This window comes from Nipponia nippon, unplaced genomic scaffold (genome assembly GCF_047370975.1).
Source record: "Nipponia nippon isolate SJK-2023a ecotype South Korea unplaced genomic scaffold, ASM4737097v1 scaffold_9, whole genome shotgun sequence".
Lineage (NCBI taxonomy): Eukaryota > Metazoa > Chordata > Aves > Pelecaniformes > Threskiornithidae > Nipponia > Nipponia nippon.
In genome coordinates this window covers 7,710,024-7,729,063 of record NW_028262413.1, presented here as the reverse complement: position 1 = coordinate 7,729,063, position 19,040 = coordinate 7,710,024, and the positions used below count along the sequence as shown (strand labels likewise).

The 19,040-nt window shown below is 37.4% G+C and overlaps 1 protein-coding gene across 1 annotated transcript in view; it reads right to left on the bottom strand.

Moving 5' to 3' along the window:
* Nucleotides 1-2,163, bottom strand: part of ATXN7 (ataxin 7) — a 72,451-nt gene extending 70,288 nt beyond the window's left edge. Inside the window, exon 1 of the mRNA XM_087742905.1 lies at nucleotides 2,071-2,163. The gene's annotated coding sequence lies outside the window, so the exon portion shown is untranslated. The remainder of the gene's footprint in view (nucleotides 1-2,070) is intronic.
* Between the last annotated feature and the right edge of the window lie 16,877 nt (nucleotides 2,164-19,040).

Below are 19,040 nucleotides of genomic sequence, written 5' to 3'. Positions count from 1 at the left end.
ATTGCTGCTTGCTGATGCTACCTGCACTGACCACACGCTGAAGAAAGTTAGCAACAAAATATGGTATAAATTGGACATGGACAGGTCTATGGGACTTGACAGGATGCACGCAAGGGTGCTAAGAGAGTTAGTTTGAAAGGTCATGGATGTGGACCATGAGACTGGTGGCAAACAGGCTAAACTGCCGTGCTCAAAGGGTGGTAATGGCTCAAAAATCAAACCGGCAATCAGTCACAAACGGAGTTCCTTGCGGGTCGATTACTGGGCTCAATCCTATTCAGTATCTTTTAAAATGATCTGGATGATGGGAGTAAATGCATCCTCACCAAGTCTGCAGATGACACGAAACTTGGAAGGCAGGTGGATACATGGGAAGGAAGTGTCACTATGTACAGAGACTGTGACAGGCTGGAAGACCGGGCCAGTTCAAGAAACATTAAAAAACTGGACACGGTCCAGCAGAGGGCCACCAAAGTGATTAGAAGGTTGGAAAACTTACTGAAGAAATGAGAAAGAATTGGGTTTGTTTGGCCTAAGGAAGAGAAGGCTCAGGTGGGATGTAACCACAGTCTTCCAGTAAGTAAAAGACCGTTATAGAGAAGATGGAGGTACTCTCTTTGCAAGAAACACAGTGACAGGGCAAGAGGCAACAGGCACAAACCGCTTCAGGAGTTCTGTCTGGATACAAGAAAAAAATATTCACTGTAAGAACAATTAAATATTGGAACAGGTTGCCCAGAGAAATGGTGGACTTTCCCTTGCTGGAAATAGTCAACACTTGGCTTGACCAGGCCTCGGATAACCTGCTTTCAACAGAAGGTTGGACCAGATGATGTCCAGAGGATTCTTCCAATCTAGACCTTCCTATGATTATATGAAAATCTGATAGATGTTGTGGCCCTATTTAGTGCCGAGGAGCAAGGAGGTAGATAAGAACAATGCCAATTGTAGTTGCAACCCCAGGCACTCTGGGTTCACTAATACAGCCACTTCTCAGGCTGCTGGAAAATCCAGGGGAAGCATTTTGTTATAGAAACCTCAGATATTACGGTTTCCAATGTTACATATTGCAAGAGCCACACCATGACAAACACTCCTCGCTCTTCTTGAGCCGAGATTAACTCTGCCACTTAAATAAATTCTGCAGACCGGCTCCATGCTAACTGTAATGGCCCTTTCTGCTGCAGTCTATTTTAAGATATATTAAAAGATGATTTGCACAGCAAATACTAGCCAGGCTGTAACAGACTGGATTCTTCAAGTCTGTGCATAAGAAAAACAGAAACTTAGAGCGAAGTCTTTTCTTTCATGATGTCAAGCAAAAATACACAAAATGAAACCTACAAAGTGAAATGCATGTGATAATAAAGAGTAGAGAAAAACGGAAAGGAAACAGAGAAAGAAACAGATAATATTTCAATGAATTAGCAGTACCTGATAAAATAATCTGCACTAGCAGCTTTTTAGCCAAAATTTCAATGTATTATCATAATTTTCTCTTTTTCCTAACGTTCTGCCAGGAACACTAGTCACGGAGAAGAACCCCACTGTGTTAGGCAACTGTACAGTCTTTGCCTCAGTTTACAATTCTACCTTCTGAATGTGTAAGGTAACAATTATGGTATATACCAGTGCCTAATAGGCTTCAAATGCTTTAAAGCATCACGGAAACGTGGAAATAGACAAAAATAATTATTCAGAAAAGGAAGTTTACTTCTTCTAAAATATAATAAATAAACTAAAAATATACCTGGCTGCTACACCTTACTTATCCAAATCACTTCATCTAAGTGATTGAGATATATAATCCAACTTACTTTTATTTTTTTTTAAGTTTGACTGTTCCACACATTGAACTCCCTTTAGGTTGATTGTAAGGTCGCTTTATTTCCCACTGAAACATATATTAAACACCTGCATTAAAAAAAAAAAAAATGCTCCCCACTGCATCTGGTAACACTTCAGACTTGCTTTGCAACCCTGCTAATATCCTGTTCTCCACGCTTCTCACATCTAAAGTATGTGAATATTATGCTTAAGGAAAATATTTGGGTAAGCATGTCACAGTACCTTAAAAGTATGGTGAATCGCTGGGTTGATTTATCAATTGATCTTCATCTGTTCAGATTTTGGAAGCTTTTTCTAACTTGTACCTGATTAATTCTGCAAGAAAACAAAAAGAGTACAGCAATAAGACATTTGAAACCTTATCTCCGTTTCATAACTATAAATGTATCTATTTAAAAACTAATATGAAGCATTTTATCAATTTTACAAATACAGTTTCTGCAATGGATTTAAAATTGAAAGGTAAGTAGGGAGCTGTTATGCACTCTTATGTACAGAGCAGCTCTTTAAATGGCAGCCTGACATTACCAGAAAGGTATGCATTGGATGAAATCTCAATCTTCAGCCCAGTTACTGCACTTACATCGACTATTACTGACCAGATTTCCAAGCAGACGGTTGTGTCTGTATCACAAGCTGGTAACACGACAGAGCTGTACTTTCTACACAGGATTTTTCTAGAATATAGCACGACTCCAACAACAGGGGCTCTCTGTACGCAGTCATTGACATTTTTACCACCATGTCATAGAACGCGGATAGCTAAAAATGATCCCTCACGTAATAGTCATTAGTGACTAGTACTGTATCACTGATGAAGAATTTAACAAAAATTAGAGAGATGTACAGATTGAGGCCTTTCCCACAAAAGGAACTTTTATCATCTCAAGCTCAGGTTTTTAAAATCCTTTCATTCAATGCTTATATACTTACTGCTTACATAAACCAAATATAAGCACGGTTTGCTTTGGTTTAGCATAAATCAATGTCTAATTGGTCAAAGCTAAACCAAAGTCCTGTTAAAACTTAAACAAAGAAAATTACCCATCCTTGTGCACAGATTACAGTAAAGATAAAATAACTGATTTTTATAAGTGCTTTGAAATTCAACTAGTGATTTTTTTTCATCTACTAAAAAGTCATGAAGATAGATATAAATAAGCCAACCTAGTGCTGGGACCGGATGACACTTCAGAGAAAACTATTTTTTTCCCCTCCAAGGATTAAAGTCCAGACAAGAGGAATGCAGTCCAAGAGGGCATCCAAGCCATCCCACAGGCTGTAGGGCTCTGCCCCAGTGAAAGGTGCAGAACGAAGCTTTTCCTGGCTGCTGCTGCTCCTCTGGGAAGCTGTCTGCAAACTGAGTTAATGCCTTTAAATTCTTCTTATGCACCGAGGATAAAACCCTTTTTTTCCTTTTCTTTTAAACTGCAGCTTAGCAGCTGACACTATCTTGACTGAGATCACCTACAGATATCTTTACTATTTCTAAACCTTACTCGCTCAGTGACATACTTGATCCTAAGAAGCGTATCTGAGCTTAATTATATTCTAGTTACTCAACACCATCCAAAATTTTCTGGTCTGCAGTGGACAATGCTTGAGAGCAAGTACAATATTATTTTCTCTCTCTCCTCTGCAGTCATTTTTCTGTTTTATGGTCAATAAAACTGATTGTTAACAAATTTCTACACTAGTATAAATCTCAGAAAACATTGTATTTCCTTGTTACACATACAAATCTAATTGAATACTACAGTATAACACTTTCTCTTCAGCTCTGGCTGCTGCTCACTGGGAAAGGCAACGCAGTGTTTGTCAAAAATCCTTTTTTTTTTGTCTGGTTAGGACAGGAGACTGAATTCATTTGGACCATCCCCTTCACAGAAGATCATTCAGTGTCTAGCCCCAAAGTCCCAATCCCTTCAAGCATATGTCCTCTCTGCCGTGGAAGTAACTCACTCCTTCATCTCTACCCCAACTTCTTTAGGGGATAAGGGAGCTCTGCATGCAAAATGCCCTTTCTTTTATCCTGACGTAAATGTTATTTGTTACGTAAAAGGCAAATTCCATTGCTTCATGCAAAAATGAAAACAAAAACTACCTATAAAACAGAACACTTCTCCAAAGACTTAAAAATCTAGAAGTAGGGCAGTAAGTAAGTGGTAAGCACAAAAAATGGAGCAGATGCTGGTGAAGGAAGGATCAGCAAAAATTTTATTCCTATATACCAGAGATCAGAGCATACTATGACACCACCTGTGAATTTTGCTGTAGGGATTACATCTGGAGTTGAGCTTGAAGGAAGTTAAGAGAATAAGTTTCAAAAGAGTAAAGTGACAGCTTAACGACCCTTTAAAGAGAACTCTTTCTCCGGATAATGGGTGGCAAAGAACAGGAATGATTCTTGTTGAGAATTTACAGCAGGTCAATTACAACCGCAACTGTCAGCAAAGAGCACTGCAAGGAAGCGATGGGATGATTGAGAACAAGCCAGGAGGAGCTGTCTCTCCAGAAGGTAAGCACTTTGGTACCCTGGAAAAGGGAGAGCTAGTTGAAAGATGGAAAGATGACAAAAGTAGTTAAAGCGGCAATTGAAGAAAATGGAAAAAGGCCTGCATTTTCAAACCAGCAAAGCAGACTTAGCATTATGTCACTCTCAATGCCTGACTATCTAAGAAACTTGGTTGCAATTTCTATTTAATACTTTGAGGAGTTACTGATATGCAAGACAGGAAACCACAGCCTGGCAGAGCAAAAGCTATACCCCAGTCAAAACTGTATCCGCATAGACGTATATAAAAAAAGGCATAGCTATGATGACTAATGCGTATTATCCATTTAAGGGAAACATGCTTACATGAAAATTGTAATTGCAGAGCAACTTATTAAAATAAAGGAAATGTAAATGTATGCGATAAAGCAATCCTAACTTTTGAAAGTATCAAAGCTAATGCCTCAGCTATCCAAACTCCTTTAACTGTTTTTCTTTTCAGCTGTCAGAAATAGGCACCAAAGAATGCGCCTCAATTTTGGAACATGCTTTCTCCTTTGTTAGCTACTATATATCCAAATTTAAGATAAAACACAATGTATACATTTATATAAACAAAGACCTGCTAGGTATAATCAGCCCAATACTGGGCTTCATTTAGACATTTTATAATTATGGGGATAACCTAATGAGGTCGTCTTCTGCCCCTTGGAAAAATGGGTGCAGGAGGTGCATGTTGAAAGGACACGAGCTGGCCAGCAGAAGGCTCGGGGCTGCTGTTACGGCGAGCCAGTAGCTCAAGGGTAAATCAGAGCGATGCTCAGGCTAATCTCATTTGTGCTGGAGACTGACTCAGGACCCGCCAACTACAGAATCTCAAGGGGTCAAAGACGGTGTAAGAACCGTAAGCGCTACCAATGAGAGAACTGGCCCTCCTATTCCCTTCGGGAAACACAATTCTTTGTATCTTCGCAGATTAAAAAATAAGTACATGCTTCAAACAGAGATTAGATACCAAACTTCTGTAAATACCAATTACAAAATTGCAGCATCTCAAGATTTCTTATAGTTCCTATATATACCAATATAAAATATTTCTCAGATTTACCTAAATATTTGCTATTATTTGTGCAAACACAAATGCAACAGAATATTCAGTGCAAAATATAATAATGATACAAGCTATTTTGAAATTATTTCAAACGTCCATATGTACCTGCATAGCTAATGAGGAGGGCCAAACTTAAATAATTAATCTCTTAGTTACTAAATAACACCTTTCAGATAATTCTAAGTAAATTGCTAAAAACTGCAAAATAATTACACATGGCAAAGTGCACTTGAGGAGTCTTAACTTCAACTACCATCGTTTTCCTTTGTCTAATGGCAACAGGAAAAGATTTGCATTCATTATTTTGCTCAGCAAACCATGTTATCACTAATTTTAATTTTATCTTTCAAAAATTTCTCTTTTAACTTAGAAGTCTCTTTAGCAGTAAGATTAACAAAGTCATAAGAAGCCTTTGCGTATTGCGCTTCAACTCTTTAAGTACAACCACACAAAGCATAGAACAGACAGGTTAAAAAAATACTTGGTTTCAGAAATAATGAAAGATATTCTATAAGCGAGTATCTTGTCTTACATTTCAAAACAGCTGCATCTTGCAGTATGATTTATACCACCATTTGGAAGTTCAATCCATAAAACACATTAGCTTACTGCATCCAAGATAAATAAGGACAGTTGAAATTATACATTTCCTTAAAAATGGTATTTATATACAACTGTAGAGAAGAAAAAGAGATGTTCTGCATTTTATGCCATAGGAATATTCCATGCCAATTAGAACTTGTATTACATCAGAAACACAAACAACAAAAGACTGGTAGCAAGCAATTAGACACTGGACATCAGGATTTTCCATTTTTTTTAAATAAATAAAATCCTGATTGGCTCATTTAAAAGGGTGCACGAAGCAAAACAGTAATGTTAAAAAGAATATACAAAGGTATAATATAAACATACTTTTCAAGACAGTAAGGCACAGCTAATCAAGACAATGCAGAGTACATGATTAACATGTTTTGCAAAATTTATTACGGAGCTTCTCTGTTAAAGGTAATATTATTCAAACTACACCGTCACGGTTATTGCAGATTAAAGATTTCAAATTAGCTCCTCATGTATATCATTATTGTGAGTGGTTGCATTTTATCTGTCTAATTTTAAATTACTGCAGGCAGATGAAAGTCATCTTAAAATCTGACTCATAATTTAGGTACCATACCACTAACCTTAACAGAGATGCTGGATCTTACACAGGTACAACACTATTCTCAATGTAAACAAAGGACACTGGCATGCACCCCAGGCTAAGGATGTCAGCATTTTTCAGACACCTTTCTGACTGTTCCATTTTATGGTGATGCAATATGACCTACATTTTCAATGGCCAAAGAGAGACAGAGAGATAGAAAGGGAGGAGATAGAGAAAAGACAGACAGACAGACCTTTCCTGTCCTTATTCTCCATTAACTACAGCTTTAACTGTCCCTCTTGGGGATGGTAACGGGCAAGAATAAAAGCAGAATAACCTTATCGTAAATTCTGAATGAGAAGCTGAAAGATAGGCTAGCATAAGAAATAGCAAGATTCTTTTCTACAATCCTGTGAACAACTACATAGTAATATCCTCAACGGGAAAGAACAGTAGAATCAATAATTTTGCAATCAGTTGCCAGTACAAAGCTGCCTGTAATACAGATGCTTATTTTACCACCTTATATTTCCCATCATGTTCCTACCGCTTCATTTCTATGCATTCCCTTTAGATCTCAAAACAAACACCAAAATAATCCACATCATTATCATCATTTCTACAGAAAGAGAAACTGAGGAAGGAGGAGTGATTTGCCCCCAGTTACCTACCAGGCCCAAGGCAGGGCTGGGAACAGAAAGCATCACTCTTCATTATATCCGTACTGTGCAAACTACTAGGGACTGTGATACCTGTCATCCTAATAGATAATCTTGACATAATACCAGAATTACCTCTATCTTGTCTATCTTGCACATGAACTTCTCACAGAAAACTGTACTAAATTACTGCTAACTCTCAGAAAGCTTTCCCTCACAGACGATACTCCACGTTTCTCAAACTGGCTCTGGAAATGCACTTGACTGTGAATTGTAAAACTTGGCATAAAAAGTCAATGGTATTTTTCATTATAAACATGTAAAAATAAAGACCTAATTAAAGCTTTGGTTGCTTTTTTCATTTTTCTGCAACTAAAGCACCTTTCCTTTAAAAAATCAGTAGTTTTCCACAGTTAAACTAGTATATTCAGAAATTAAAAGTTTGTTGCTAGGATTGTATTAAGCAAAAATCAAGATCTTCTGATTTTCAGTTACTCATTTTTAGTGCAAAAAATGTCCTGCAGAATATTTGCAAAACGCTTCCAGGATCACAGTCCCTTTCCTAATGCTGGTAGTTAATACAATACGCAACACAACAGTAAATCATTTTCTTATTACTGAAACTGAAGGCCAAAACTTGATCTTAAGTATACCTCTGTGAATCCAGAATGACTCCAGTGCTTTCCAAAGAGTTTCTGGGGATTTGTACATACGTAAACAAGACTGTAAATTGGCACTGCGTTTGAAACCAGAGATCAATAAAATGTATAGATTAATTTCTGGTTTTGAACTGTATTTATTATAACAATAGCTCTCTTATCAAGCAGCATTCATCTCATGAAGTGCAATCACCCCGACACAGCAAGTGCTGAGAAACTGTTGTTCATTTGCTTGAGTGCTGCTGCCTTTTCTAACTGCAATGTTACATCAAACTGTTTAGTGGTGACGAGTTAGGAAGGCAAACAGCACCTATACAAAGAAAGGGAGAGAAAAAACTTAAAGCCCGTCCTACTTTAAAGAGAAGAGAGAGAGCGGAGTCAAAAGACAGATTGCTAACAAGTACGAAGGAAAGCAATTACCTGTAAAATGATGGGACGGAGTTTGGAAATGCAGAGAGGATGGACACCGTGAAGGAAGGATGGGGGGACAGGGCACTGGTGGAAGACACAAGGTCTTAAGCAAAAAGAGAACTATTTCTCCAACATGTGCCCATGAGACTGAGGAAATCCTCATTCGATTAAATGAGATTACAACCACACATTCCTCCACTCCTATTATCCCTGGTTGCACCTTGGTCAATCTATTTTACTCTTTGAAACTGAATTTAGTGGGAAACTGGTATTTCTTCCATCATAAACAAATTTACTTCTATTAATCTAGGACAAGAGTCTTGCTGATATAAAAGAAATCTCTTCACTATTGTCAGCATTACTAAAGCTCTCTTTTGTGAATGTTTCACTACAACATTTTCTCGGTTTCTCTTATTTTTTGCCCCCTTTTTTGTTTCTTTCTTCGTAGTATCTCTGTTGCAGTTCGGAAGGGAGAGAAGCTGAGGTGACGCTTCTACGGCTGTCCAACACCATAAAAATTCCAGCTAGAGAAGCCAACCTGTGCAGAGACTTGCAGGGCCCAAGCCAAGCAACCCAGAACGATTCTTCCCTTTGCCTACCAGTGACTGCCATCTAGAGTCAGAGTGCACCGCCTCACATCAAACACAGCATTGGTAACGAGGAGAAAAATGTTAGAGCAATGAAAGAAATGTTAATCCCATTCAAAAAAACCCAAGAACTCACATTCTAGAAAGTTACAACTAGCTTGAAAATTTAAATTATTTGGGTTTCTCTTCTTAACATGCCTTCTGACTAATGAGCATTTGCCCGATGTCTCCCTGCTTTTCTCCAACAGCTGCAATTGCATTTTGTTATAAACACTTAAGGTGTACCTGTGGGAAAAATATATCTAAAATAGCAGTATACTCTTTTTCAAGTACATCCTGTGTTTCAGATTGTTTGCTAAGAAACAGGCTAGGCCATGCTAAGAAACTGAATACAAAATTTCATCATTAGCTGAAGATGCAAGTCACCTTTCAAAGACTACCTGTGTAAAAAATGCCGACAAAGCTTTAACATTAATGACATTAGTGATACTCATGAGATTAAAAATGTCTGTCTAGTGACATGAAACTTAATTTAAAAACCTTTACATTTTCATTTTAAGAAATACATTCATACTGACCCAAATATACTAGTGGCTTAAATGTCTACAAAAGCCCACCCAAGCCAACACTACTTCTTACACACTGTAAATTTGACACATATTTATATACTATATTAATTCACTGCTGTTTATTATACTATATAAAAATCATATCTTTTTCTAACTACTACTACTTATGTAGCTATTAATAGGGCACTCAATACTCAAGCATTAATCAACCAACCACTAGATACTCTTTAACTGAATAAAAGGAAGGATTTTTTTGTTATTATTTACCTGGAGAATATAATAATTTGCATTTTAACACATTCCCAGTAGCAGTTACCCTCTCTGCAAACCATACACAGATATGAAGCCACAGCTGTGTAAGTGCTAGCATACTCTTTAGCTATTAAAATAATTTATTAGCTATGGTTAATAATGTCTTGTGAAGAAATCAGTTCTCCAGTTTCCTCGCTCTTCTGCTCATGGTCAAGAAGACTGGTAATGAAGCATTATAAAAACACAAGATTTCTTCTGACATTTATTGTTACAATAGATAAACAACCTCCAGGTCACACAGTATACCTCCTCTTACTGCTAGTCCCACTAAGAAATTAATTTTTCCTAAGGGGATACATATTCACAGATAAAATGAAATTAAGTGGGATTACAAAACTCACTGTTGAACATGGCTACCTACGTATGAACCAAATGTCAAGTAGCAGTCTATTGAAATCAACAATTTCTACCTCATGCATGCATGCAGCCAGCTGGAACAATTGCTCATTCAGATCCACACTCAGGCCACACTTCTTCCCCACAAGCCACTCCAAGAGTCCTCTTAGTTTTTCCAAGTAGAATAGCAATTCTATAACTGCCCTGGATGCAACACTACAGCAGAGAAGAGTATTATTTAAATGGGAGGACAGGTACTTGCTATAGCATTGTCCTGCAGGATGACATGCAAGAAACGCCCCAAAAATCCAAACCCACTGAAAAACACGACCTTTACTTGACAACTACCATAGCCTTTCTTATAGATAAAACAAATTCCAGTTGAAATACAACAACTAAACAGGTCACAGAGGTGGGAAATAGGTTTCAGCGCGTATCAGTCTTGTACTCTGATCTTATTAAAATCCGTGCAATGTGTAATAAGAGGTTTGTTAACCAAAGGAGGGATGGAAGGAACCTCCAAAGGTCAGATAGTTCGTCACTCAGCCCCAGGGCATGATAACTAAACTACCTGGTGGGAACAATACGGGTAATCGAACCTGTTCTTAAAGACCTCAGGCAATGGAAGCGCCATTGTCCCCGCAGGTGATTATTCCAACGTTTCAATACTTCCACTAGAAAACTGTGTTTGTCCATGCTGAATCTTCATTGCTGCAATTTGACCTATTTCTTCCCCTACCTGCCATAAGCGCCCCCCCCGCCCCCCCATCTTTGCAATGCTCTTCAACAGATCTGTCTTCTCAGTCCCCTCTTACTTAAGGAATTGCCTTCTTTTGGCACTTGTTTATGCATCATGTTTTTCAGCTCCTTAGGCAATTTCACTGGCCTCTCCACACTTCCTCTCTCCTAATTTCGTTCAATACAGACCCTGTTGTCCTGCCTGCGTGCAGTTAATGAATACTTTATTTCAAAACTAAAGAAGACCTAGCAGTCTGATTTTCAGAAACTCAGGATCCTTAATAATGTATGCATTTTTTTATCTAACAAAGTTTAGAAAGCTCAGCTGGAACACAGTAGGCACTCCTTCCATATGTAGTGTTTTGTACTTATAAATAAACCAAGTAAAAGTATATGTGATATTCCTATCACTTTAAAAATTCAAGTCATGTTCCTGAGATAATAAAATGTCACTATTATGGTGTGAGCACAAATATAAAAAGGAGGTTGGCCAAATTGCCCTGCAGCAAAACTATGCACTTTCCTGTTTATATCAGAGATGGTGCACAAAGAAGAGCTGGTGAAGAACTAGAAACACAGAAAAGTACTCACCAAATGGCAAGAAAAATAAAACGTCAAAAATTAATCTGAAAGCATCAAAGTAAATCTTCACAAAATATGACCACATAAAAGTGAGTTTTATCTTTTTTATATCCTTCAATATTATATTTATGTACATAAACTCTCAATAGTTACATTTTCTATTTTTGAAGCATTTATATTTCTAATGCAAATTTTACTCTTAAGCTTTAAACTCTCTGATAACAACAGACAACTATATCACAGTCTCAGCATTCCTCTTGATGAAGACACTTGCCTGGGAAGATCTTTGACTTGACATCAGATGGTTTTTGGCGAAAGAGATCATGGAATTTCCAATGACTCTTCCCTCCTTTGTCAACAAAAAGGATTATGGAGCCTAGCAAAGTCTGGGCCCTGCTGACAACTGGATTAGCAGGAATCATTCTTCTTTAACTACAGTGACACATAGTTAAAGTAATATTTTCCTATTTCTGTAGCTTTGTAAAAAAAAAATCATATTTTGACATGAATTACTGTAATACTTGTCTCGACCACAACAAACAGCCCTGTACCTTACCCGTACCTACTAGGCGCTGTCTTGTGCTCGGGCTACCCGTTACTTATTTTTCCCCAAGCAATGACAGTATTGCAGCTGCCTGAAAGACACCACCTGCACAGAAGCCAACAGAGAACAGCTGCTTATTTAAAGACAACTATACTTGCCGAATAACTTTAAGAGGCCTCTTTGAGGGAGCAGCACATTCTCATAGTATCCATCTCCACAGAAGAGCAACAAGGAGAACCACCACCAGAAAAAAAGATAAAGAATAGCAATTATACTCACTGATACAAGCAGAAAAAGAAGAAAATGTAGGTTGCAAAATGGCTCTCTTAGAGTTGGAACTCTCTGTGCCAAATTTAGTAGGCCAGTCCTAGAAAGACACGATGGGGAACAGACTCTATAAAGAGGCAATTACAAATAAAGAAGATTCAATAATAATAATTCAGTCATTAGGAAAGTTGTTACCTGTATCATCATCATATTAGAAGTCTACGCCAACATTTGAGAGGACTAGTAAAGCTCAAAATCGGTTCAAGAGCTTGCAAGACCAGGACAGACTTCTTTAATGTACACATTTGAAAACAGCAGCTCTTGAACTATTTCCTTCCATTTGTTTGATGACATAAACTACAGTTACAGTCAGTTGCTCCTGTTTGTGCAAGTCTTTCACGTAACAACAGGAAAGAAAAGCTTTACTAGAAAACCTGACGGTAAATATCCCCTTATTCCAATCCCAGCAAAGTGGCTGCAGCTCAAGTGCAATTTAGGTACTTTTAACATTAAATTTCAAATTCATGATACTTTAAAAAAAAAATTCCCATATGTTTTATTGTAATATACATGCACACAATTTTATTTCAGGATATGGTATTGTTCAACACGATCCTAACTTTACATATATATATATATATATACACACACACACCAAAAACCACAAGCAGATCTCAAAAATGAAAAAAAAAAAACAACCAAGCCATAACTGCCAAAGCGACACTGGAATGAAACTGAAGTGAAAATATTTACAACGAACCACTAAATCACAGGTGCATACTTGTAGTTATTATTAGCATGGCTTTGTTTTACTCTCATCTCTTACAAGCCAATCTTTATTCATTTAAGTTATAAAATCCAATTTATGTGCCTTGCCTCTTTTATTAGTTCAATTCTCTCCATGCATAATCAACATTTAAATTTTTATTAAAATAAAGGCAAAAGGCAGAGGACCAAAAAGAACTCCTCGTGGTTTTCAAACATTCTGCACTGACGTTTTGCAAAAGAAAAAACAACAAGCAAACCTGAATGCTTGTTTATATAAAGTCTCTACTAAAACATTATTATAAGAAAAGTTACTTTGGGAGTTTTGTAAATACTATTAAGAGAAATAACATTTTGGGCTTGATGTTTTGGGTGCACATATAACCACTTCCATACCTCAACTGAAAATGTACATGTATATATAAATACATATGTATATACATACTTTATACAGAACATATTTTGTGTCCAATTCCTCTTTTTCCCAACGTTTGACATTAATTTTTCTATTTATTTTTTTCAACCCACCAAAACAGTTTATGAAGCAGATCATTTTATTCCACAACTTGTTTTCTTCCGTTTACCTATACTTCTCAAGTCCAAATTCTATTCCTGCTTGTACATAAATTCAGAAATTACCAGGAAGGCACTCATACATCTTTGAACAGAATCTGCTCTTCAAATGTAATCTTTGCCACACTTGCATGTTTTTCTCTTGCACTTCTGAAACTACTAGTTTGCTTTTATGGATTAGTTCCTTAAACACCTTAGTCCTCGGTCATCTAATACCTCTGTGTTGGGCAGTCTTTCTGTCAGCAACACCGCATAATACTAGTCAACAGCCTGGTGATTACAAAATTGACTCTGATGGAAAGAATTATGGGCATTAATCCCCTCAGGAAGGAGGAGAGCTGGGTTGAAGTCTCCCACACACGTGGTGAGCGGATAACAGCTCTGCTAATGACGAAAAGGGAACCAGAACCATTGCCACCTCCTGGGTTTTGAAAGCAAAGATTGACCTTTGCTCCCTTCTTGAAAGAAAGGGCTTATGATACTAATTTCAAGAGAGCGTGAATCCGAAAGGCTCCCTAGAGAAAGGTGCTTAGCCCTGGATATAGGCAGGATTTAAACGCATTCCTACTTTGGCTACCGAGTAGAAAATGTGCAGATTCATCATCTCCTTCAAGCTGCTCTGGCTGGTATAATTTTAATGAAACACCAGCAAATACTAGAGCATTTGGCCCCCTCCACCTTCACGGAAACACAATCCAACTGGCCTCAGCCAGACCAACCTTCCCTTCCCAGCTTGAGAAAGGTAGGGAAATGCCATAACCTGGATCTGCCCCTTCTGGATCTGAGAGTCTCTGCTGGAAAAGACCAGTTATCTTCCATCATACATCTCTTAAATACTTGATGGCAATCGAAGCAATAGTTGAGAAGCTACATTTGGCCCACTCAAAAAAGAAAAAGAAACTGAGGAGAGCATGCCTTCCTCCTAAGAAGGCCACAACTTCTCTTTGGGGTTTTACCCTGCTTCCAGGCACTAGCGGTAGGACAACGATGGTGAGAAACAAAGTTCAATGTTTTCATTTAACATATGACATACTAAAAGCTAAAACTGAGCAGGCATCACCAAAGCACGCGACCATGCCTCCGATTATTTCTGTTACACTGCTCAGGCTTGTACTTCGCTCAGAAATCAGGAGGTGAGAACATGCTTCAGTGTATCATGTTTTATGGGAACTGTAAATTGTAGCTGTGCTTAAACACTACCCACTGACACAGTTACTCTATTAAAAGAAAATAAACCATAAAATAATCCAAAGCAAAATATAAACCCAATTTAAAATGAGAAGCATATGTTTATCGATATAGACCCAATACTCTCTTTCTTCATCTTCTGAGATAGAAGCATTTCTTCCAACATCTCTCCATGGCGCAGCCAAACTCAAAGCCTTGTAAAATTTCTAGGTCACCTTTTACAGATTTGGACTACTTTTAGAAAAAAATAATGACACAAACCAAACCCAACCCACCAACTTTTTTAAACTTTGAAAAGCTGACTCAGAAGCTGCGCAATAGCTCTGATTCAGCTTTCTTAGCCGAGTCAAAGCATCTGGCCACGTGATTCAGAAAACGCCGCTCTGAAGTCGGGCAAGAGCTGCCTTCCAAAGGAGGAAATGCCTGTTTTCCCTTTTAATCTTTGTGCAGAATTTCCTCAGTAGCACTAACAGATATTTATTTAAACACGATACAAGTAAATAAGATATTCACAACTCTCTTATTGTTCATCCAATGCTTCAAGCCACAGTTAAATACAAACATTTACCATTTGGCCCAATGCCAACAGAGACAAATTCTTCTTCTTACTCAGTGTAAAACCTCATTCAACATCCACCTCTTCCTCTGAAAACTCTGGCATGCCACTGGTGATCTTCAGGGCACAAGGTAAATGCTACCAAACCCAAGAATTGAAGGATTGGGGAAGGAAAAATAAAAATATGCTGTTTTTTTTTTTTATTAGGAAAAAAATAAAATAAAGAAAGCCAGACTGAAAACATCCTGCCAACAAAAGGCCACTAGATAACTGACTAATCCTGCCAAAAACAATTCCAAAAGAATAAATGGCTGCTTCCTTACAAAATACAGGAAACACGAAATGCCACCCTAAAATTACCTGACAGTCATTTTAAATCACAGAATGCAGACGCCGTGTGGGATCTCCGAGGCATTGCACAGGCAGCTGAAGTCTACAATGTTAACGACTTTTAGATTAAAAGAAAAATCTAGCCATCTAATCCGTCTTGCAGCAGTTTCACGACACAGAGTTTCATGAGATACCTGTTAAAACACCTTGACTTTCTTGCCAAGTGGGAACCTACCAAGTCACTGGGAACAGGTATCACGACCCAGTGTACCGCTTCTGACTTCTGATAATTCCACTGCCTCAACTAAAGCACCTTTGGACACGCATGCAAGGCGTGCTTTCATTTGCTGGGCACATCCCTGCACCCGCAAGCTCAGTTTTCTACACTGAATACCCGCATTTCCAGTATCATGTAGTTTCAACTTGAGTTTGACAAGCTTTAATAAATTAGTGACAGATCACCTTAAAATGTACAATAATTGATCTTCAAGCTTCAGAAACATTCACTAGGATCCAGATATGAAATGTAGAAAGCTGTTACATAATTCCTGTGAAGATATCTGAAAAACGGCAATATCAGAACACCACCTGTATAATATAGATTAACCAAGAGACAGAGCCCTTACTTAGGAAAAAGTTAATTGAAAGGACCATGCAGCACTATTTTTTTAAACGACTAAGACAAGCTTTTGTCTCCCTTCATGAGAAAAGTAGTAGCAAGGAAACGTCTTTCTAATGAACAAAATATTTCCAGGACCTGTATTTTGCAAAGTGCTTCTATCAAAAATTCTGGAATTTTACAAGCTTCTTTCAGTTACAAAGTGAAAAATAAGAAATAAAAACAATTCTGTAGCCCACAACTTGTGGTTACATTATTATCTGACAGGAGCCTGGTTTTTAAAGTACGGTATTAACAGTACGTTTAATCAATCTTGGTAACACAGGCAGTAGACAGCAAAATTGATTACTGTTCGGATAATAAAATGTTGCATTTTTAAATTATTGTTATTGTCACTAGAGTTGCAACAAGTATTTTCACTCTCCCTTCTCTTGTTATGTTGTAATTCTATGAAAATGTGCTAGCTCTGCAGAAACACAAGGGTCCATGTTAGGAAAGCTTTTTACAAGGCTAAGAACCACACTGCTTAGTATCTAGGAAAAAAAAAAAAAAAGAAAGAAAGAAACCCTCCTACTTTTTTACTGGATTGAAAAATTTCAGGTTCATCTGCCAAAAGTGAATATTTTAATATCTGCAGAACTAGACAGCCAGTGTCTAAGAATTTTTACAGAACGAGATGACAAGCTCTTGAAACACTGATGCTAGTTTTCAGTAAACGGTAAGGCTAAAGAAGACTGCAAAGAAAACATAACACGCTAACATAATTTAAAACGAGAAAACAGGGTGACACCAATAGGTTAGCTTGATATCAGTCTTGCACAAAATCACGGTACGCAATCAACAAAGAAATAAAGGATGGTGGTAAAAAGTAATGCTAAACATAGGCTTACAGAAAATAGGTCTCACTAAATAAATTTAGTATGGCTTTCTGACAAGAATATAGGTTGGACTGGATAAAAATACCTTGTAGTTTCTGACCTACTATACTTAGATCTCTGTAAGATTTAGTGCCACACAACAGTCTGATTTAGAAGTTATTCAACATGAAGAAAACCTGGAATCTAAAACCACCTCATAAATTATTAGGGAGGCTTAGGAAAAATGTTTTAAATCCACCTCATCAATAGTTAAAGCTGTTTTCTTAGCTCTAAAAATCATAGCTCATTATAGCCTGGAATACTACAAAAACCTTCTTCCCCTTTAATTTTTTCTGCCATTGGAAAAAAAAATATATACACAGTTAAAGAAAAGGGGAGGAGGTATAGAGTCACATTAAACTTTGAATCTCATAGATTTTTTTTCAGGAAAGAAAACTTCCACATAAACAGATTTCCTCAATTAAAAAAAAAAAAATCTGGTGTACTTAAAAGCCATTTTTTCAGGGAAAAAAAAAAAGGATACTAATGAAAAATCTGAGCTAGTTCCACACACATGTAACATCTTGCAGTACTAAACTTACCTAGCTTACACTTCTTGTATCCAGAGTCACCTGGAAACCTTACAGAGGATCATTTAACACTTTTGACAAGGACAGGTGTGCAACAAATTATTATGTATAAGCTGCTTCAGGGTCTTACCATGTGGCATACATAAAGGAATTCAAGGAAAGATGGAAAACGACATCACTTTTAGCTTTGTTGAAAGCTTGCACGCACAGGTACGTATTCCAAAAGAGCTGGCATGGAGTAATGTGCTATGCCCCGTGCAAGACATTTTTTCCTACTGCACGAATCTCCAATACTGATGCCTTAAGGAAGGTCCAATGCTACTCTATTTCTGCCAGTCAGCTGAAGGATTATATAAAAGACTGCAGCTGATAGAATCTGCACAGAATACACGAACTGGTGAAGGACAAATAAATAAGAGTAGGTCAACCCTGCTCCAGAGATCTACACCATACATGACACTGAATTAATGGAAAAAACATGCTTGTATACAGTCCGGTGCAACACGCACTCCATACATGTGAAACAAGGGTTGTTTCATACTTACAAGATGAGGGACTCCACTTGGAAATGGAGCAAATCCAAAGAAGACTCTGAGGGCATAGTGAATACTCAAGTGCGTATAGAAACCCAGCAAGCTGGAACTGGCTTCCTAGGAAAAATCATCTCGTGGATGTTTAAAATGGCAAAAGGGAACAGGAAAGAGAACAGGCTATGACATCAATACATAGCCTTAGTGAGACTGTTGATGATGTATTTACCAAGTTCTACTTCCAGTTCTAAAGGAGAAAAGTTAATGAACATTGATGATGCCTCAAAGCCCTGTCTTAAAAAGAAAAATAACGGCTTTGTTCCCTAAACTGTTCTTATGAGCCTAAGACCCAGAACAGAGAATTTGTAAGAATCTTGTAATTAGTAACACATTTGAAGAGAAGAACTGCATAAAAGTCATTAAATATTATTAACTAATCATAGGGACTGCTGTATTCTAAATTAATTACTCAAGGACTATCTATTTGTCATTGTAGAGAGTTTAGTAAGACTATCTGACCAACCCTGGAATGATGAACAAAAAGTGAGAAAATATTATATTGGATTAAATGACAGAAAATAACATAAAAGTATTCCAATGTGATTAAATAAATAATTGTGGATTTTCACCTACAATAGTTTTCAGATCAACTTCTCTCTGTGGTAGAAACAAAAAGGGCTCAGAAAATGGAAAGAGCTCAGAGAAAGGCAAAAAAAATATTAAGTCTTGGTAAGACTGGATGCTTCAAGATGCTTAAGACTTCCAAGA